This window comes from Schistocerca americana, chromosome X, assembly GCF_021461395.2.
Source record: "Schistocerca americana isolate TAMUIC-IGC-003095 chromosome X, iqSchAmer2.1, whole genome shotgun sequence".
Classification (NCBI taxonomy): domain Eukaryota; kingdom Metazoa; phylum Arthropoda; class Insecta; order Orthoptera; family Acrididae; genus Schistocerca; species Schistocerca americana.
In genome coordinates, this window is record NC_060130.1 from 790,540,153 (window position 1) to 790,560,888 (window position 20,736).

A 20,736-nucleotide genomic window follows, 5' to 3' on the forward strand; every position below is an offset into this window, starting at 1 on the left:
CCAGTGGTGTCGCGACAGGCGTGAATGGAGGGACGAATGGAGACGTGTCGTCTTCACCGATGAGAGTCTCTTCTGCCTTGGTGCCAATGATGGTCGTATGCGTGTTTGGCGCCGTGCAGGTGAGCGCCACAATCAGGACTGCATACGACCGAGGCACACAGGGCCAACACCCGGCATCATGGTGTGGGGAGCGATCTCCTACACTGGCCGTACACCACTGGTGATCGTCGAGGGGACACTGAATAGTGCACGGTACATCCAAACCATCATCGAACCCATCGTTCTACCATTCCTAGACCGGCAAGGGAACTTGCTGTTCCAAGAGGATAATGCACGTCCGCATGTATCCCGTGCCACCCAACGTGCTCTAGAAGGTGTAAGTCAACTACCCTGGCCAGCAAGATCTCCGGATCTGTCCCCCATTGAGCATGTTTGGGACTGGATGAAGCGTCGTCTCACGCGGTCTGCACGTCCAGCACGAACGCTGGTCCAACTGAGGCGCCAGGTGGAAATGGCATGGCAAGCCGTTCCACAGGACTACATCCAGCATCTCTACGATCGTCTCCATGGGAGAATAGCCGCCTGCATTGCTGCGAAAGGTGGATATACACTGTACTGGTGCCGACATTGTGGATGCTCTGTTGCCTGTGTCTATGTGCCTGTGGTTCTGTCAGTGTGATCATGTGATGTATCTGACCCCAGGAATGTGTCAATAAAGTTTCCCCTTCCTGGGACAATGAATTCACGGTGTTCTTATTTCAATTTCCAGGAGTGTATGTGGTTCCAGCACGATGGGTCACCCACACACTTCACTCAAACTGCCAGAACCCAGATCGGACGGATGTTTGGGGATCAGTCGCCTGACCTCAACCCCTCGGAGTTCTTCCTGTGGGTCCACGTGAAGAACGTGGTATGCAAAACCGTATTGGAGTCAGCGGAAGCCCTAGTGGCGAGGCTACATCCATTGTGTGAGGCTCACACCACGCCGGATACCTTTGAGCGAGAGCGGCAGTCAATGATGTGTAGATAAAAGCGACGCAGGAGACAGGCATTTTGAGCAGCTACTGTAATTGTATTTTATTCGGAAGTGGTGAAAGCATTGTTCCTAGGAGTACCAGCGATCCGATAAACTAATTTAAACAAGTGAAGAAAATATTTCACATATTGCTTACTTTGTACAGCGTATTTAATTTCTTGTGCCAGCGGAGTATATGCTAATATACATTCCTCGGCACCTGTTGTCTGATATCTGCCAACAGTGTCTACACGTATGCTTCATCCCCGTTTCCTTTCATTCATGGTTCCTGTCCTGTAAATTCAATAAAGGCGCCGATTTCTCGGAATGTCTTGCGCTATTCACGTAATGCGGCCGATTGGCGCATACTCCAACCTAGTAGACAGAGATGGCTGCCGCGTAGGTCGACGTTCGCCCACGTAATTTCGACGCTGGCGGTCTCTGTCTGTGACATCCAGTACACCACATCGCAAAATATCGGAGACTGTATAGGGCATTCCGTGGGACAACACAATGTTGATAGAAGTCTGTGTCTGACACTGTTAGCCACCACGGCAACAGAGCATCACATTCATTGGAGACAAGGCGGGCCTGTGCAACTATCTCCACTGGCGATCGTGGCAATTGGTCTCCATCAACGAATATAAAAAATCACAGATCTCGACTTGGCCGCAATCTTTTCGCATTCAGCGTCAGGCTTGTAGGCGGAGAGGAGGCCTAGAGGCTGGTGCTCTCAAGGTAGAAAATGGCAGTGCATTAGCGGAGCCGTCATTTGTAGTCAGGTACTTCATGTGAAAAGGTTTCCGACGCGATTACGGCCGCAAGACAGGAATTACCAGATTTTTAATGTGGAACGGTAATTAGCGCTAGATATAAGGGACATTCCATTTCGGAAATCGTCAGGAAATTCAATATTCCGAGATCCACAGTTTCGAGAGTGTGCCTAATTTACCAAATTTTAGGCATTATCTCTCACCACGGACAACGCAGTGGCCGACGGCCTTCACTTAACGACCGCGAGCAGCAACATTTCCCTAGAGTTGTCAGTGCGAACAGACAAGCAACACTGAGTCAAACTTCATGGGAAATTAAAACTGGGTGCCGGACCGAGACTCGAACTCGGGACCTTTGCCTTTCGCGGGCAAGTGCTCAACCAACTGAGCTAACCAAGCACTACTCATGCCCCGTCCTCACAGCTATAATTCTACATCTACATCTACATCTATACTCCGCGAGCCACCTTACGGTGTGTGGCGGAGGGTACTTATTGTACCACTATCTGATCCCCCCTTCCCTGTTCCATTCACGAATTGTGCGTGGGAAGAACTACTTGTAAGTCTCCGTATTTGCTCTAATTTCTCGGATCTTTTCGTTGTGATCATTACGCGAGATATATGTGGGCGGTAGTAATATGTTGCCCATCTCTTCCCGGAATGTGCTCTCTCGTAATTTCGATAATAAACCTCTCCGTATTGCGTAACGCCTTTCTTGAAGTGTCCGCCACTGGAGCTTGTTCAGCATCTCCGTAACGCTCTCGCGCTGACTAAATGTCCCCATGACGAATCGCGCTGCTTTTCGCTGGATCATGTCTATCTCTTCTATTAATCCAACCTGGTAAGGGTCCCATACTGATGAGCAATACTCAAGAATCGGACGAACAAGCGTTTTGTAAGCTACTTCTTTCGTCGATGAGTCACATTTTCTTAGAATTCTTCCTATGAATCTCAACCTGGCGCCTGCTTTTCCCACTATTTGTTTTATGTGATCATTCCACATCAGATCGCTCCGGATAGTAACTCCTAAGTATTTTACGGTCGTTACCGCTTCCAATGATTTACCACCTATGGCATAATCGTACTGGAATGGATTTCTGCCCCTATGTATGCGCATTATATTACATTTATCTACGTTTAGGGAAAGCTGCCAGCTGTCGCACCATGCATTAATCCTCTGCAGGTCCTCCTGGAGTACGTACGAGTCTTCTGATGTTGCTACTTTCTTGTAGACAACCGTGTCATCTGCAAATAGCCTCACGGAGCTACCGATGTTGTCAACTAAGTCACTTATGTATATTGTAAACAATGAAGGTCCTATCACGCTTCCCTGCGGTACTCCCGAAACTACCTCTACATCTGCAGATTTTGAACCGTTAAGAATGACATGTTGTGTTCTTTCTTCTAGGAAATCCTGAATCCAATCACAAACCTGGTCCGATATTCCGTAAGCTCGTATTTTTTTCACTAAACGTAAGTGCGGAACCGTATCAAATGCCTTCCTGAAGTCCAGGAATACGGCATCAATCTGCTCGCCAGTGTCTACGGCACTGTGAATTTCTTGGGCAAATAGGGCGAGCTGAGTTTCACATGATCTCTGTTTGCGGAATCCATGTTGGTTATGATGAAGGAGATTTGTATTATCTAAGAACGTCATAATACGAGAACACAAAACATGTTCCATTATTCTACAACAGATTGACGTAATCGAAATAGGCCTATAATTATTCGCATCTGATTTATGACCCTTCTTGAAAATGGGAACGACCTGCGCTTTCTTCCAGTCGCTAGGTACTTTACGTTCTTCCAGCGATCTACGATAAATTGCTGATAGAAAGGGGGCAAGTTCTTTAGCATAATCACTGTAGAATCTTAAGGGTATCTCGTCTGGTCCGGATGCTTTTCCGCCAGTACCTCGTCTCCTACCTTCCAAACTAGAAACACTGAGCCAAATAACGGCAGAAATAAATATGAAAAGTAAGACGAACGCATCAGTTAGGACAGTGCGGAGAAATGTGGTGTTTAATTGGGTATGGCAGCAGACGATAGACGCGAGTACCTTAGCTAACAGCACGGCATCGCCTTCAGCGCCTCTACTGGGCTCGTGTCCATATCAATTGGACCCCAGACCAGAGGGAAACCATGGCTTTGTCAGATTAGCCCGGATTTAAGCTGGTAAGAGCTGATGGTAGAGTTCGAGTGTGACACAGACTACACGATGCCATTAACCCAAGTTCTCAACAAGGCTCTGTGCAAGCTGGTTCTGGCTCCATAATGGTGTAAGCTGTGTTTATATGGAATAGACTGGGTCCTCTGGTTCAACTGAAACTACCATTGACTGAAAATAATTATGTTCGGCTACTTGGAGACCATATGCAGCCATGCATGGACTTCATGCTCCCAAAAGACCACGGAGTTTTTATGGATGACAATGCGCCATGTCGCCGGACAAGATTGTTCGCGATTGGTTTGAAGCACATTTTAGACAGTTCGAGCGAATGATTTGGCCACCTGTAGCACCCGACGTGAATCCCTTCCCCACAGATAATGTCAAAACTAGTAGGACTTCCGGCTATCAGGTCTTTAACTGGTGGAGCAGCTGTCATTGCGTGAACACTGAAATATGCAAAAAGAGCTCAAGAAAAGTTTATGAGGCGAAAAGACTCAATAGGATGATTGCGCCTGTGACTATTCGAAAAGGACTATATTCAAAACCACGTATAAAAGGGCTTGGATTGTTCATTAAAAAAAGCTCCTAACTATATCACCTAACAGACTGCTTACACCGATCCGCTGCAATTCACAAAAAATTCAACGGTCCAATGTTTCATGAAGTGTCTATGAAGAATTTGGTAAGACTATATGGAAATGTAAGGAAATTGTAAATTTACGCTGAAGCGCCAATGAAACTGGTATAGGCATGCGCATTCAATAACAGAGATATGTAAACAAACAGAATATAGAGCTGGAGTCTGCAACGCCTATATAAGACAACAAGTGTCTGGAGCAGCTGTTAAATCGGTTACTGCTGCTGCAATGGCAGGTTATCAAGATTTAAGAGAGTATGAACGTGGTGTTATAGTCGTCGCACGACCGATGTGACACAGAGTCTCCGAGGTAGCGATGAAGTGGGGATTTTATCGTACGACCATTTCACAAATGTACCGTGAATATCAGGAATCCCGTAAAACGTCAAATCTCCGACATCGCTGCGGCCGGAAGAAGATCCTGCAAGAATGGGACTCACGACGACTGAAGATAATCGTTCAACGTGACAGAAGTGCAACCCTTCTGCAAATTGCTGCAGATTTCAATTCTGGGCCATCAACAAGTGTCAGCGTGTGAACCATTCAACGAAACATCATCGATATGGACTTTCGGAGCCGAAGGCCCACTCGTGTACCCTTGATGATTGCACAACACAAAGTTTTACGCCTCGCCTAGGCCCGTCAATACCGACATTGGACTGTTGATGACTGGGAATATGTTGCCTGGTCGGACGAGTCTCGTTTCAAATTGTATCGAGCGGATGGAAGTGTACGGGTAAGGAGACAACCTTATGAATCCATGGACCTCACATGTCAGCAGGGAACTGTTCAAGCTGGTGGAGGCTCTGTTAAGGTGTGAAGCGTATGCAGTTAAAGAGATATGGGACTCCTGATGCGTCTAGATACGACTCTGGTAGGTGACAGGTACCTAAGCATCCTCTCTCATCACCTGCATCCATTCATGTCCATTGTGCATCCGACGGACTTGGGCAATTACAGCAGGACAATGCTACACCCTACACGTCCTGAATTGTTTCAGAAATGCTCCAGGAACACTCTTATAAGTTTAAAAACTTCTGCTGGCCACCAAACTCCCCAGCCATGAGCATTTTCAGCATATCTGGGATTCCTTGCAACGTGCTGTTCAGAAGATATCTCCACCCCCTCGTACTCCCGCGGATTTATGGACAGCCCTGCAGGATTCATGGTGTCAGTTCCCTCCAGTACTACTTCAGACATTAGTCGAGTCCATCCCACATCGTGTTACGGCACTTCTGCGTGCTCGCTGGGGCCCTACACGATACTATGTACCAGTTTCTTTGGCTTTTCAGTGTAGATGTTGCAGGAGGACCTGGAACCCACTGAGTAGCTAATGTTAAAAAAAATAAGATTAAAAATGTAAAAAACCCGAATAGCGTCTACTTTTACTCATTCGGAGACATACACCCATCTGAAAAATTTTGCCGGCTGGGGTGGCCGAGCGGTCCTAGGCCCTACAGTCTGGAACCGCGCGACCGCTACGGTCGCAGGTTCGAATTCTGCCTCGGGCATGGATGTGTGTGATGTCCTTAGGTTAATTAGGTTTAAGTAGTTCTAAGTTGTAGGGGACTGATGACCTCAGCAGTTAAGTCCCATAGTGCTCAGAGCCATTTTGAAAAATTTTACTGCTAATTTACCAACAACCATGTCTTCCACAATTTTCAGTGATACCAAAATTTCAATAGTTACTAGTGTGGACATTGTGTCTCATGTTCCTCTTGACGCTTGTAAAGAATAGCAAGAATTACAGACTGATGTGACGAAAGTCATGCGATAACCTTGCGCACATACACAGGTGGCGGTAGTATCGCCGACAAAAGGTGTAAAACGGTAGTGCATTCATTTGTACTCAGGTGATTCATGTGAAAAAGCTTCAGACGTGATTATGACCGCACGACAGCAATTACCAGACTTTGAATTTGGAATGGTAGTTGGTGCTAGATATAAGGGGCATTCCATTTAGAAAATCGTTAAGAAAGTCAATATTCCCAGATCCACAGTGTGAAGAATGTGCCGAGAATACCAAATAACAGCCATTACTTCTCACCACGAGCAACGCTGCGGCCGACGGCATTCACGTAACGACCGAGATCAGCGGCGTTTGTGTACAGTTGTCAGAGCTAACAGATACGCAACACCGCGTGAAATAAACACAGACATCAATGTGGGACGTACGACGAAAGTATCCGTTAGGACAATGCGGCGAAATTTGACATTAATAGGCTATAGCGACCAACGTGAGTGTGTTTCCTAATAGCACAACATCTCCTGTAGTACCTCTCCTGGCCTTGCGGCCATATCGGTTGGACCCTTGACGACTGGAAAACCGTGGCCTGCTCAGATCAGTCCCGATTTCAGTTGGTAAGATGGTGGTGGTGGTTAGTGTTTAACGTCCCGTCGACAACGAGGTCATTAGAGACGGAGCGGAAGCTCGGGTTAGGGAAGGATTGGGAAGGAAATCGGCCGTGCCCTTTCAAAGGAACCATCTCGGCATTCGCCTGAAACGATTTAGGGAAATCACGGAAAACCTAAATCAGGATGGCCGGAGACGGGATTGAACCGTCGTCCTCCCGAATGCGAGTCCAGTGTGCTAACCACTGCGCCACCTCGCTCGGTAGTTGGTAAGAGCTAATAGTAGGGTCCGAATGTGGTGCAGACCCCACGAAGCCGTCGACCCAAGTTGTCAACAAGGTACCGTGCAAGCTGGTGGTGGCTCCATAATGGTGTGGGCTGTGTTTACATGCAATGGACTGAGTGCTCTGGTCCAGCTGAATCTATCATTGACTGGAAATGGTTGTTTTCCGCTATTTTGAGACCATTTGCAGCCATTGGTTCAAATGGCTTTGAGCACTATGGGACTTAACTGCTGTGGTCATCAGTCCCCTAGAACTTAGAACTACTTAAACCTAACTAACCTAAGGACATCACACATATCCACGCCCGAGGCAGGATTCGAACCTGCGACCGTAGCGGTCGCGCGGTTCCAGACTGCAGCGCCTAGAACCGCTCGGCCACTCCAGTTTGCAGCCATTCATGGACCTCATATTCCAAAACAACTATTTTTTATGCGCCATGTCACTGGACCACAATTGCTCGCGATTGACCTGAAGACCATTCTGGACAGTTCGAGCAAATTATTTGGACACCCAGGCTGCCCAACATGAATCCCATCAAACATATATGGGACATAATCGAGAGGTCAGTTTGTGCACAAACACCTATTGCAATTATGGGCGGCTATGGAGGAAGCATGGCTCAATATTTCTGCAGGGGACTTCCAACGACTTGTCGAGTTCATACTACGTCGTTTTGCTGCATTACACTGGGAAAAAGGAGGTCTGACATGATGGAAGGAGGTACTCCATGACTTTTGTCACCTCAGCGTATGGCTTCGACGCTCTGTAGCATCGTCGGATGGCGTCTGCGGACACGCTTCCTGTCCTCATGTTGTTCCTCACGATACGCTTCGAAGTTTGTGGATGTAATTTTGAAGGAGCTTCAAAGCGATCACTATGTTTTTTTCTGGGCTGACTAGTATTTTATCCGATGTGTTTATCTTTAGTCAGAGGCGTGCAGCAGTCGGAGTATTTCTGCTATCAGTAGTCAGTTTGTCCACAGAGTGAAGTATGGGGGTAAAAATTGATTAAGGAGATAAGGCTTGTCTACAGACAAAAAATCAGAGTTTTTTCCTATTAAAAATGAAACGCCTCCAGCTGTACTTAAGATTTTATATTTACTTGGCTACTAGTTTCGACGTTGCATCAACGCCATCTTCAGGCACTATATAACAACACCATACATAAAACAAACAATGTGAGACATCAGTAGTCTGTGAGCTAGTGTACATATGTAAGGTCTGATTGGCAATGCATATTTTCCTTTCTGTTAGTTAAATTGTACACACAAAGAAGAGTTTTTAGGGTATTATTATTCGTTTTTAACACAATTCTAGTACTGTTTCATTCCTATATTATTATCTCTGAGCAATGGCATGTCACTTAGGCTTATATATACCACCATTTTTATTCAAATGTCTGGTATTGATCTATAACGGAAATAACCGTGTATATTTAACATCATTTGTACTTGTTTGTGTCATAAAAATTGTTAATGTCAAGGTAAATTGTATCTTAGTGAAAATGAACGAAACGTAACTGCTTTTAATGAATTCATCATATATATAATATATTTATAATATATTTATTGTGTACACTAGCTCACAGACCACTGATGTCTCACATTGTTTGTTTTATGTATGGTGTTGTTATATAGGGCCTGAAGATTGCGTTGATGCAACGTCGAAACTAGTAACCAAGTATATATAAAATCTTAAGTACAGCTGGAGGAGTTTCATTTTTAACAAAAAAAATTATACCAGCTGTGTCCAACCTTCATCCAATTTAAATATGGATGTACAAAGAAAAAATCAGAGTGGTCTCATACTCAAAGAATGAGTGTAGGGGAGCAGATGCAAAAATCCTGCACGTAGCAACGCCCTGACGGATGTGGTTTGTCATTGCCTTCCTCGGACTTGTTATGACGAGTCGAGTATGTATCTGTGTCTTGTGATGAGTGCTTGTATAGTTTAGTGTTGCGTTTGTGTTGTTATGGACGAAGGGAAAGGAGAGGGTGAAACATGGTGCCGGTACATAGCCTACTCCTCTCGAATGGCAGCAAGTTCCATCGAGTCCACACGACGGACGGATTACCACCATACTGTCACGACTATTGAGGCGCATTTAACTACAGTAAGCACGTTCAGGTGGATGTATGATGCCGTAAATTATGCAGGGGTGAAGATGTTTTAACTGGATAAACGAGCTTGGAGCACTGCATCAAACCAGTTTTCCGACTGAAGACCACAGCAAGAACAACATTAAATATGAAACACAATGACAGTTTTACCAATTATTCTTGTATAACAATATATTTTACTTCCAGCTTAAATAATTATGCAACAATTAGTAGTTAGGGCAGTTGAGGTACATGTAAGATATGATGGGACCTGAGCAACATTACATGCTATAAACACGTCTCTTAATTCTAGCGTTCTTTATTGACTGTTTAGTTTTCTCAACCACAATGCCAAGAAGAACCTCATTGACTAATTGCCTGTTGGACTCTGTCTCGGGTTCTTCGGGTGACGCTTGTTTGATGAATTTTCTCCACCGCCAGTAACGAAGAGTGAAACTTCGACAATGCTAGGCACTCGAGCAGGCGAAATACCATAAAAATCATCCAAAAATCGTCGGCCAAAGAACACGAGGCAGAAGTCAACAGACAATTTGTCAACAAGTGGCCACGAAATCCTTCACAATTTTGTAATAGCATCTCTATTAACCACAAAATACCTGATGCATGGATATACTCTTTAGTGTCGAGACTAGTTTCGCAAAAGGGCATCTTTAGTCGGTCCATAAAGAAATAATTTGACATTATCTGAAAAGTTGTACACGTAAGTTCGCGATGTCAAAAACACAGATGAAAATTATCGTTATGTCACTCGTTTACAAGTAAGTTTGCTTTGACTTGCAAAATGATTTAGATAAGATATCTGTATGGTGCGATAAGTGGCAATTGACCCTGAATAAGGTAAAGTGTGAAGTTATTTACATGTGTACTAAAAGAAATCAGCTAAATTTCGATTACGCGATAACTCACACAGATCTGAAGGCTGTAAATTCAACTAATTACTTGGGGATTACAATCACAAATAACCTAAATTGGAACGATCACATAGATAATATTGTGGGTAGAGCAAACCAAAGACTGCGATTCATTGGCAGAACACTTAGAAGGTGCTACAAGTCTACTAAAGAGACTGCTTACACCACCCTTGCCCGCCCTATTCTGGAGTATTGCTGTGCGGTGTGGGATCCGCATCAGGTTTGACTGACGGGTGACATCGAAAAAGTACAAACAAGGGCAGCTCGTTTTGTATTATCGCGAAATAGGAGAGATAGTGTCACAGACATGATACGTGAATTGGAGTGGCAATCATTAAAACAAAGGCGTTTTTCGTTGCGACGGGATCTTCTCATGAAATTTCAATCACCAGTTTTCTCCTTCGATTGCAAAAACTTTCTGTTGGCACCCACCTACATAGGGAGAAATGATCATCACGATAAAATAAGAGAAATCAGGGCTTGCACAGAAAAATTTAAGTCCTCGTTTTTCCTGCGTGACGTTCGAGAGTGGAACGGTAGAGAGACAGCTTGAAGGTGGATCATTGAACCCTATGCCAGGCACTTTATTGTGAATATCAGAGTAAGCACGTAGCTGTAGATGAGTCAAAAAACATTTAAAAAAACATGCAGGTAGAAACATAACACGTGGTGATGTACTGCCTGTTGGCTTATACAGGGTGTTACAAAAATGTGCGGCCAAACTTTCAGGAAACATTCCTCACACACAAATAAAGAAAAGATGTTATGTGGACATGTGTCCGGAAACGCTTAATTTCCATGTTAGAGCTCATTTTAGTTTCGTCAGTATGTTCTTCCACCTACGCTCAATGGAGCACGTTATCATGATTTCATACGGGATACTCTACCTGTGCTGCTAGAACATGTGTCTTTACAAGAACGACACAACATGTGGTTCATGCACGATGGAGCTCCTGCACATTTCAATCGAAGTGTTCGTACGCTTCTCAACAACAGATTCGGTGACCGATGGATTGGTAGAGGCGGACCAATTCCATGGCCTCCACGCTCTCCTGACCTCAACCCTCTTTACTTTCATTTATGGGGGCATTTGAAAGCTCTTGTCTACGCAACCCCGGTACCAAATGTAGAGACTCTTCGTGCTCGTAGTGTGGACGGCTGTGATACAATACGCCATTCTCCAGGGCTGCATCAGCGCATCAGGGATTCCATGCGACGGAGGGTGGATGCATGTATCCTCGCTAACGGAGGACATTTTGAACATTTCCTGTAACAAAGTGTTTGAAGTCACGCTGGTACGTTCTGTTGCTGTGTGTTTCCATTCCATGAGTAATGTGGTTTGAAGAGAAGTAATAAAATGAACTCTAACATGGAAAGTAAGCGTTTACGGACACATGTCCACATAACATATTTTCTTTCTTTGTGTGTCAGGAAAGTTTCCTTAGAGTTTGGCTGTACCTTTTTGTAACTCCCTGTATATTTGAGTCGTAGCGTTAGCAATTGCAAACGACATAATAGTAAGAAGCCTGTCAAACGTGTAAGGTGGTTGGCCAGAGTCGCACCGAAACTAACGGCTCAATCGGCTGACGTCTGTTTACACGAGGAGTCCTGCATGTGTGTTCTTAACATTAGAAACTTATTCTTACAACTTTTCCGGATAATGTTAAGTCATGTGTTTCGCTGTATGCATAGGTTGACTGAAGTTGATGCTTTGATCTAAACTAAGCTCACCGGAGAAAAATTAGTCGCCCAAGAGATCGCGCAAAGTCGAATTGCTAAACCTTTACAGGTGGCGCAGCGATCGAGTCACGTGCTCAACCTTGCGATCACTGCCTCTACGTGTAACGCATTTGTGTTTCAAGCGGACGTCGTACGCAGACATAGATGTAAGGGCGTAACAGAGTGGCAGAAAAGAGCAATCGTGTTTGGCCATGCTCACGGCCATGCAGTGTATGAAGTTGTGGATTTGCTGGTGTTTCGCGACTGGCTATTCAGCGTGTCTACAAGCACTTGTGTAATGCACGTCGCCATGGTACACAACGTCAGACTTGTGGTCGAAATAAGGTTCTGGCCGAGAGGGGCAGGAGACGCGTTTCACGGAATCAAAATCGCATCCAAATCCGACAGGAACTGCTCCAGGCAGTGAATAACGGTCCAAGAGAACACTGCGATGTGACCGGAAAGCAGTGAACATTTGGAGTCGGTCACCTTGCAAGAGGCCACTGCTCACACATGTACATAAAGACGACAGCAACCGAGTTCATCGGACTGGAAGAATATGTGACTGGTTTTATGAAGACTGCCCCACTCTATTACATCTCGATTCGCCTGGAATATCACCTGACTTGAACCCCACACAAAATCTGTAGGACACGTTGAAACAGTGGGTAAGACGTCGACATCAGCATCCTCACAATTTGGTGGAATTGCCCTACCAGATCCTTGACGAGTGGCTTAACCTAGAAGCAACGTATCTGCACAGCCTTGTGGACGCACTTCCTAACCGAATACACGCGGTTATCAAGTCCAGCGGCGGCATTAGACAGTATTAAATTATGCTTGTAATGATTTCTGTAGGTGTGACTAAATTTTTGTCCAGTGAGATTAGTTTCGACAGTATATACTTTCAACACAGTGTCAGTAGCTAATTATGTCGTTCTTCAAATGTTTGGAAGCTATGGAACACAACTTACAGGAAATATTTTATGGTTCAAATGGCTTTCAGCACTTTGGGACTCAACACCTGAGGTCATCAGTCCCCTAGAACTTAGAACCACTTAAACCTAATTAACCTAAGGACATCACACACATCCATGCCCAAGGCAGGATTCGAACCTGCGTCCGTAGTGGTCGCACGGTTCCAGACTGAAGCGCCTAGAACCGCTCGGTCACACAGTCCGGCAGGTAATATTTTAGAATGCTGGGCTTGTGCCCATTTTCGCTATACTTACTGTACAGGAACACATTTACAACATGATGTGCATTTCTGTTAAACGTTACACTGCCAGATAGTGTAAACACGTTTTATTGTACGCATAGAAGGGAAGGAAGATTGGGGTGTAACTTCCCGTAGAACATCGAGGTCATTAGAGACGGAGCACAAGCTCGGAATGGTTCAAGGATGTGGAAGGAAATCGGCCGTACCCTTTCAAAGGAACTACCCTGCACTTTCCTCGAGCGGTTTAGAGAAATCACAGAAAACTTCAAACTGTATGGCCGGACACTGATTTGAACCATCGTACTCTCGAATGAGAGTCCAGTGTGCTAACCCCTGTACCACCTGGCTTGGTTACACTCAGAAAGGATAGTGTGAGTGCATATAATTCATTGTGGGTCCTTTATAGTTATCAGCATGTTAATGCGGCAGTACTCTACTAATGGAAAACACTAAAAGTTGCTAAAACAATGCGTTTTTTTCAGGCTTCGAGTGTACAGTAGCTAGGGTGGCAAACTCTCCCGTATTTCCCGGAGTCTCCGTTATCGCAGCAGTTTTTCTTTAATCCTCTCGGCTCCCTTATTGACCGCCTCTTTCTCCCGTATGTTTCGCCCAGGATCACTGTTATCAGTATTAACCCCGTGAAGCAATATCGATAGTTCAAATTCCCCTACCGAAAAATCTCGAAATATTTTCCTTTAATAATCGACACTACTATCGACAGTTACACGCCTCGCAGACATTTCATGGTTTACGCTAGACGCAGACAGCTGGGGTACACTCATTCTGTCCTGGGGGTATGGGGTGGCGGCAGGAAGGGCATCCGGCCACCCCTTAAAATTAACCATGCCAAATCCGACTTTAACCATGCCCGACCCTGCGCAAAATCCGGGACAAAGGCACTAGTTAAAGAAGAAGACTATTGTCGATAGAGTCTATTTTTCTGTTCGTGGTTCTGCGGAAATATGACGATTTGGCTCAAGGCAAATCGAGGAGCGGAGAAAAAATGACGTAGCCTACGCGTCTAGAGGGATCTTGAGAGGAGTATGTTTAGTTGTTTCTCGGTCAGTACTGGCAATCGACAAATGCGCTTGCCTCGCGCCGACGACAGCTATGGTATAAATAAGGCACGGAAGTAACAAGGGCTCGCGAAAGTGGCTTATAGGGACGTTCAGATTTAAACACATTTTTTACATTATTTACTTCTCAACTGCCTTGCACAAGCTTACTGTCCGCTCTGTAAGCGTGACTTCAGCATCGCTCATAGGGGTGATTCCGCCTACACCCAACATTATTCTGCAGGATGTTACAAAAAGGTACGGCCAAACTTTCAGGAAACATTCCTCACACACAAAGAAAGAAAATATGTTATGTGGACATGTGTCCGGAAACGCTTACTTTCCATGTTACAGCTCATTTTATTACTTCTCTTCAAATCACATTAATCATGGAATGGAAACACACAGCAACAGAACGTACCAGCGTGACTTCAAACACTTTGTTACAGGAAATGTTCAAAATGTCCTCCGTTAGCGAGGATACATGCATCCACCCTCCGTCACATGGAATCCCTGATGCGCTGATGCAGCCCCGGAGAATGGCGTATTGTATCACATCCGTCCACAATACGAGCACGAAGAGTCTCTACATTTGGTACCGGGGTTGCGTAGACAAGAGCTTTCAAATGCCCCCATAAATGAAAGTCAAGAGGGTTGAGGTCAGGAGAGCGTGGAGGCCATGGAATTGGTCCGCCTCTACCAATCCATCGGTCACCGAATCTGTTGTTGAGAAGCGTACTAACAAAATGGTTCAAATGGCTCTGAGCACTATGGGACTTAACATCTATGGTCATCAGTCCCCTAGAACTTAGAACTACTTAAACCTAACTAACCTAAGGACATCACGCAACACCCAGTCATCACGAGCGTACTAACACTTCGACTGAAATGTGCAGGAGCTCCATCGCGCATGAACCACATGTTGTGTTGCACTTGTAAAGGCACATGTTTTAGCAGCACAGGTAGGGTATCCCGTATGAAATCATGATAACGTGCTCCATTGAGCGTAGGTGGAAGAACATAGGGCCCAATCAAGACATCACTAACAATGCCTGCCCAAACGTTCACAGAAAATCTGTGTTGATGACGTGATTGCACAACTGCGTGCGGATTCTCGTCAGCCCACACATGTTGATTGTGAAAATTTACAATTTGATCACGTTGGAATGAAGCCTCATCCGTAAAGAGAACATTTGCACTGAAATGGGGATTGACACATTGTTGGATGAACCATTCGCAGAAGTGTACCCGTGGAGGCCAATCAGCTGCTGATAGTGCCTGCACACGCTGTACATGGTACGGAAACAACTGGTTCTCCCGTAGCACTCCCCATACAGTGACGTGGTCAACGTTACCTTGTACAGCAGCAACTTCTCTGACGGTGACATTAGGGTTATCGTCAACTGCACGAAGAATTGCCTCGTCCATTGTAGGTGTCCTCGTCGTTCTAGGTCTTCCCCAGTCGTGAGTCATAGCCTGGAATGTTCCGTGCTCCCTAAGACGCCGATCAATTGCTTCGAACGTCTTCCTGTCGGGACACCTTCGTTCTGGAAATCTGTCTCGATACAAACGTACCGCGCCACGGCTATTGCCCCGTGCTAATCCATACATCAAATGGGCATCTGCCAACTCCGCATTTGTAAACATTGCACTGACTGCAAAACCACGTTCGTGATGAACACTAACCTGTTGATGCTACGTACTGATGAGCTTGATGCTAGTACTGCAGAGCAATGAGTCGCATGTCAACACAAGCATCGAAGTCAACATTACCTTCCTTCAACTGGGCCAACTGGCGGTGAATCGAGGAAGTACAACACATACTGACGAAACTAAAATGAGCTCTAACATGGAAATTAAGCGTTTCCGGACACATGTCCACGTAACATATTTTCTTTACTTATGTGTGAGGAATGTTTCCTGAAAGTTTGGCCGTACCTTTTTGTAACACCCTGTATACAACTTTAGTCAGGAAGAAAAAGAAGTGAAGGAATGCTCAAATTTACTCAGATATTTTGATAATGGCAGTAAGTATATAAAAAACGTTACAGGTTACCTAGAAAAAGCTTTTTATACTGTCGAACATAATATCAGCTACAGAAGTATGAACTGTGGAAATACGCTATCGTAGGATGTCTTCCATGATTCTAATTTGGTGAAGATGATGACATGTGGTCGAACTAAGGCAGAAGTACTCGTGAAAAACATTTTGGCTCCAAAAAGTATTCAAAACCTCAAAGATATCGTGAAAGATCCAGCGAAATCAAGCAACTTTTTCTCTATTTCAAATGATGCTTCTAGGCACAAAAATAGAAAGATTTTCCCTCTAATTGTAATGTATTTTGACAGTGAATACATGATAAGAAACAGGCTCAGAGACTTCACTGAACAGGTTGATGAGACAAATATTGATGTTAACAGTCTGATCAGTTCTTTACTGAATTTTCATAATTTAGTTGTAAATAACCTCACTGCATACTGTGCAGATAACGCAAATGTAAATTACGGGAAGCATAATTCTGTGTTCAAACCATGCCAAGAAAACAAAAAACAGTTGGTGAAACCAAATGCTCAAATCACATATTCCGTAAAGCAACAAATCATATGTGTGATGCATTAAATGTAGCTATTGAAGTACTCCTCTTCAAAATATATGGACGATTGTCTGTGCCACCCGTTACAAGAAAATGCAGTTTTAGTCACAATAAATCTCCCTTACAATAATGTTCTGATGTTGGTGATTTCCTTTAAATCCATGATTAGATGTTGGTCGCCGTGCCCCGTGCTAATCCATACATCAAATGGGCATCTGCCAACTCCGCATTTGTAAACATTGCACTGACTGCAAAACCACGTTCGTGATGAACACTAACCTGTTGATGCTACGTACTGATGAGCTTGATGCTAGTACTGCAGAGCAATGAGTCGCATGTCAACACAAGCATCGAAGTCAACATTACCTTCCTTCAACTGGGCCAACTGGCGGTGAATCGAGGAAGTACAACACATACTGACGAAACTAAAATGAGCTCTAACATGGAAATTAAGCGTTTCCGGACACATGTCCACGTAACATATTTTCTTTACTTATGTGTGAGGAATGTTTCCTGAAAGTTTGGCCGTACCTTTTTGTAACACCCTGTATACAACTTTAGTCAGGAAGAAAAAGAAGTGAAGGAATGCTCAAATTTACTCAGATATTTTGATAATGGCAGTAAGTATATAAAAAACGTTACAGGTTACCTAGAAAAAGCTTTTTATACTGTCGAACATAATATCAGCTACAGAAGTATGAACTGTGGAAATACGCTATCGTAGGATGTCTTCCATGATTCTAATTTGGTGAAGATGATGACATGTGGTCGAACTAAGGCAGAAGTACTCGTGAAAAACATTTTGGCTCCAAAAAGTATTCAAAACCTCAAAGATATCGTGAAAGATCCAGCGAAATCAAGCAACTTTTTCTCTATTTCAAATGATGCTTCTAGGCACAAAAATAGAAAGATTTTCCCTCTAATTGTAATGTATTTTGACAGTGAATACATGATAAGAAACAGGCTCAGAGACTTCACTGAACAGGTTGATGAGACAAATATTGATGTTAACAGTCTGATCAGTTCTTTACTGAATTTTCATAATTTAGTTGTAAATAACCTCACTGCATACTGTGCAGATAACGCAAATGTAAATTACGGGAAGCATAATTCTGTGTTCAAACCATGCCAAGAAAACAAAAAACAGTTGGTGAAACCAAATGCTCAAATCACATATTCCGTAAAGCAACAAATCATATGTGTGATGCATTAAATGTAGCTATTGAAGTACTCCTCTTCAAAATATATGGACGATTGTCTGTGCCACCCGTTACAAGAAAATGCAGTTTTAGTCACAATAAATCTCCCTTACAATAATGTTCTGATGTTGGTGATTTCCTTTAAATCCATGATTAGATGTTGGTCGCCCTAATAATAATAGCAGTAGTAGTAGCATTTTAACACTAGAACTGCCGATGCTTCTTAATTCTTTCGTTTGTCACTCTCTTGCATTAATGCGTAGAGTGTTGAATTCACTTTTTATGAAATGAAGTAGTTAGTAGTTTTACACTTTACGGGAAAACCTTAAAGGAGAAATATGAAGATTCACCTAGAACCGCGATTGGGTCAGCTCTGACCCCTCTACTGTAGCCGCTATAACAACTGCATTATTCGTGTAGCTTCATGCTTATTTTTAGATTGTGTTTTGTCAACAATCCCAAAACTCCCATTTATCTCACTGCCTGACGACGTTGCAGGTTTCCCAGGGGAGTAGAGGGAGAGCAGATTGAAACACGTCTGACTGTGTATGCAAGTAGTGAGCAGCCAGTGTTTTGTTTCATGAAATACTATGTAAACAGTGCGTGCAACATACAAATTTATTATGGCCAAACGTCTACGAACAGAAGAGGGCATTATAAATGCGCTAAATGAGATTGTGAATCACCAGTCTGAGGGCGAGCTGCTGGAGTTTTCATCTGAGGAAGAATAACCCTCGCCTGTAGTTCCAGACTTTTCATCAGAAGCTGATGTTACATCTCAGTATGTTCTACTGAATACTGATGAGGAAGGTATACATGTTTATGTGTTTGTTTCTATAATAATTATTGTTTATGTATGTGCTGCAGAGACACATTTTAATTGCAACACTTATGTTTATAGGTTGTTGCTTTCTTGAGTTTTTAGAAATCTTACATTACATTTATGAAGGCGTGTTATCTCTTCTATTATTCCACAATTGGATACCAATACGTTTTCTAATACTAATTACTAGTATTACAGCCAAAAAGGCTGGGTCAACTCGTGGCCGTGGGCATCGTGGACAACGAAATGACGAAGGTTGTGGACTATTTCATTTTCCTTCAGGTAGAAATATTGTTGCACTAGATGGAACGACCTGGAAAGTGGGAGTTACAGGTGACTGTTCAAATGGAAATGGAAATGCCGTGTGGCTGGGGCCTCCGGTCGGGTAGACCGTTCGCCTGGTGCTAGTCTGGAGTTGACGCCACTTCGGCGACTTGCGTGTCACTGGGGATGAAATGATGATGATTAGGACAACACAACACCCAGTCCCTGAGCGGAGGAAGTCTCCGACCTAGCTGGGAATCGGAACCGGGCCGTTAGGTACGACATTCCGTCGCGCTGACCACTCAGCTACCAGGGGCGGGCACTGTTCAACTGGGAGATGTGAACAACGGAATGTTTTCAAATACCATGCAGGACCATCTCAGCTCGCAAAATGAAACGTGAATGAGACCTGCTGCAGTGGTTGGCATCTTGTGATAAGGGACAAAACCCGAAACACATTGTAAAATGCACTGAGACCAAAGCACGTCGAGTATAGGGTTCAGATGACTGTACTACGAACGTTGAAGAACTGGAAGCTTTTATAACTATGTTCAACGCCCATGGTGCCATATGAGTGAAGAGCTTAGAAATAGACACATTGTGGTCAATGAAGTGGAGAAATAATTTTGTTAAGTCAACAATGGTTCGTGGAGGTTCAGAGAGATAATGCGTTACCTCAGGTTCGACATTAGATGCACAAAATCAGAACGACAAAAGAAGACAAGTTTGCTTTGGTATCAGAAATCTGGTATGAGTTCACTGTGAACGCACAATGTAGGTACGTGCAGGGTCCGTATATGACAATCGACATACAGCTTTTTCCTTCAAACTGCCGTTGCAGATTCACACAGTTGATGGCCTCACAACTGGACAAATACAGGCAAAGGTGTTGGATGTCAGTAGATAAAGACTCCAAATACGAGGCCTGTTCAGAAAGTAAGCTCCGATTGATTGCCAAATTGAAACCACAGTGAACATCAGATATGTTTTACTTGTAACAATTAGCTACACCTTTCAGCTACTTCTCTACGTAGTCGCCGTTCTGACTTAGACTTTTGTCATAGCGTTGTACCAACTTTTCAATAGCCTCATCATAGAAGGCAGCCGCCAGTGCTTTCCGCCAATTCTCCACGCTGGTCTACACCTCGTTGTCTGTGTCAAAATGTTGTCTTCAAAGACAGCGGTTCATGTGACCAGAGATGAAACTCAGGGGGAGACAATTGCGGACTGTATTGTGGGTAATCTCACATTTCCATTTGAAAACGATGCAGGAGCATCTTCATTGCCCCTGCAGAATGCGGCTGAGAATTGTCTTGAAGAAGAAACAGCACGACAGTTATGTAATGTTAGCTGCATAGCTTCAGGCGAAATTTCTCACCAGGCCCTCGTACTTGGCGGCAGACACTATTTTCTAGACATCTTTACGCACTCACTGCGAGCTCAGAAATGAGAAGAGCGACGTGATGCTAACTGGGGTTATACTAGAGACACTACCCAACACATCTGTGCAAAGCTTTATCGGATTTTCATAGTCGTTTCCATTTCGCGACCGATCGGAGCTTACTTTCTGAACGCCCCTCGTATATTGTGAATACTTTCCCT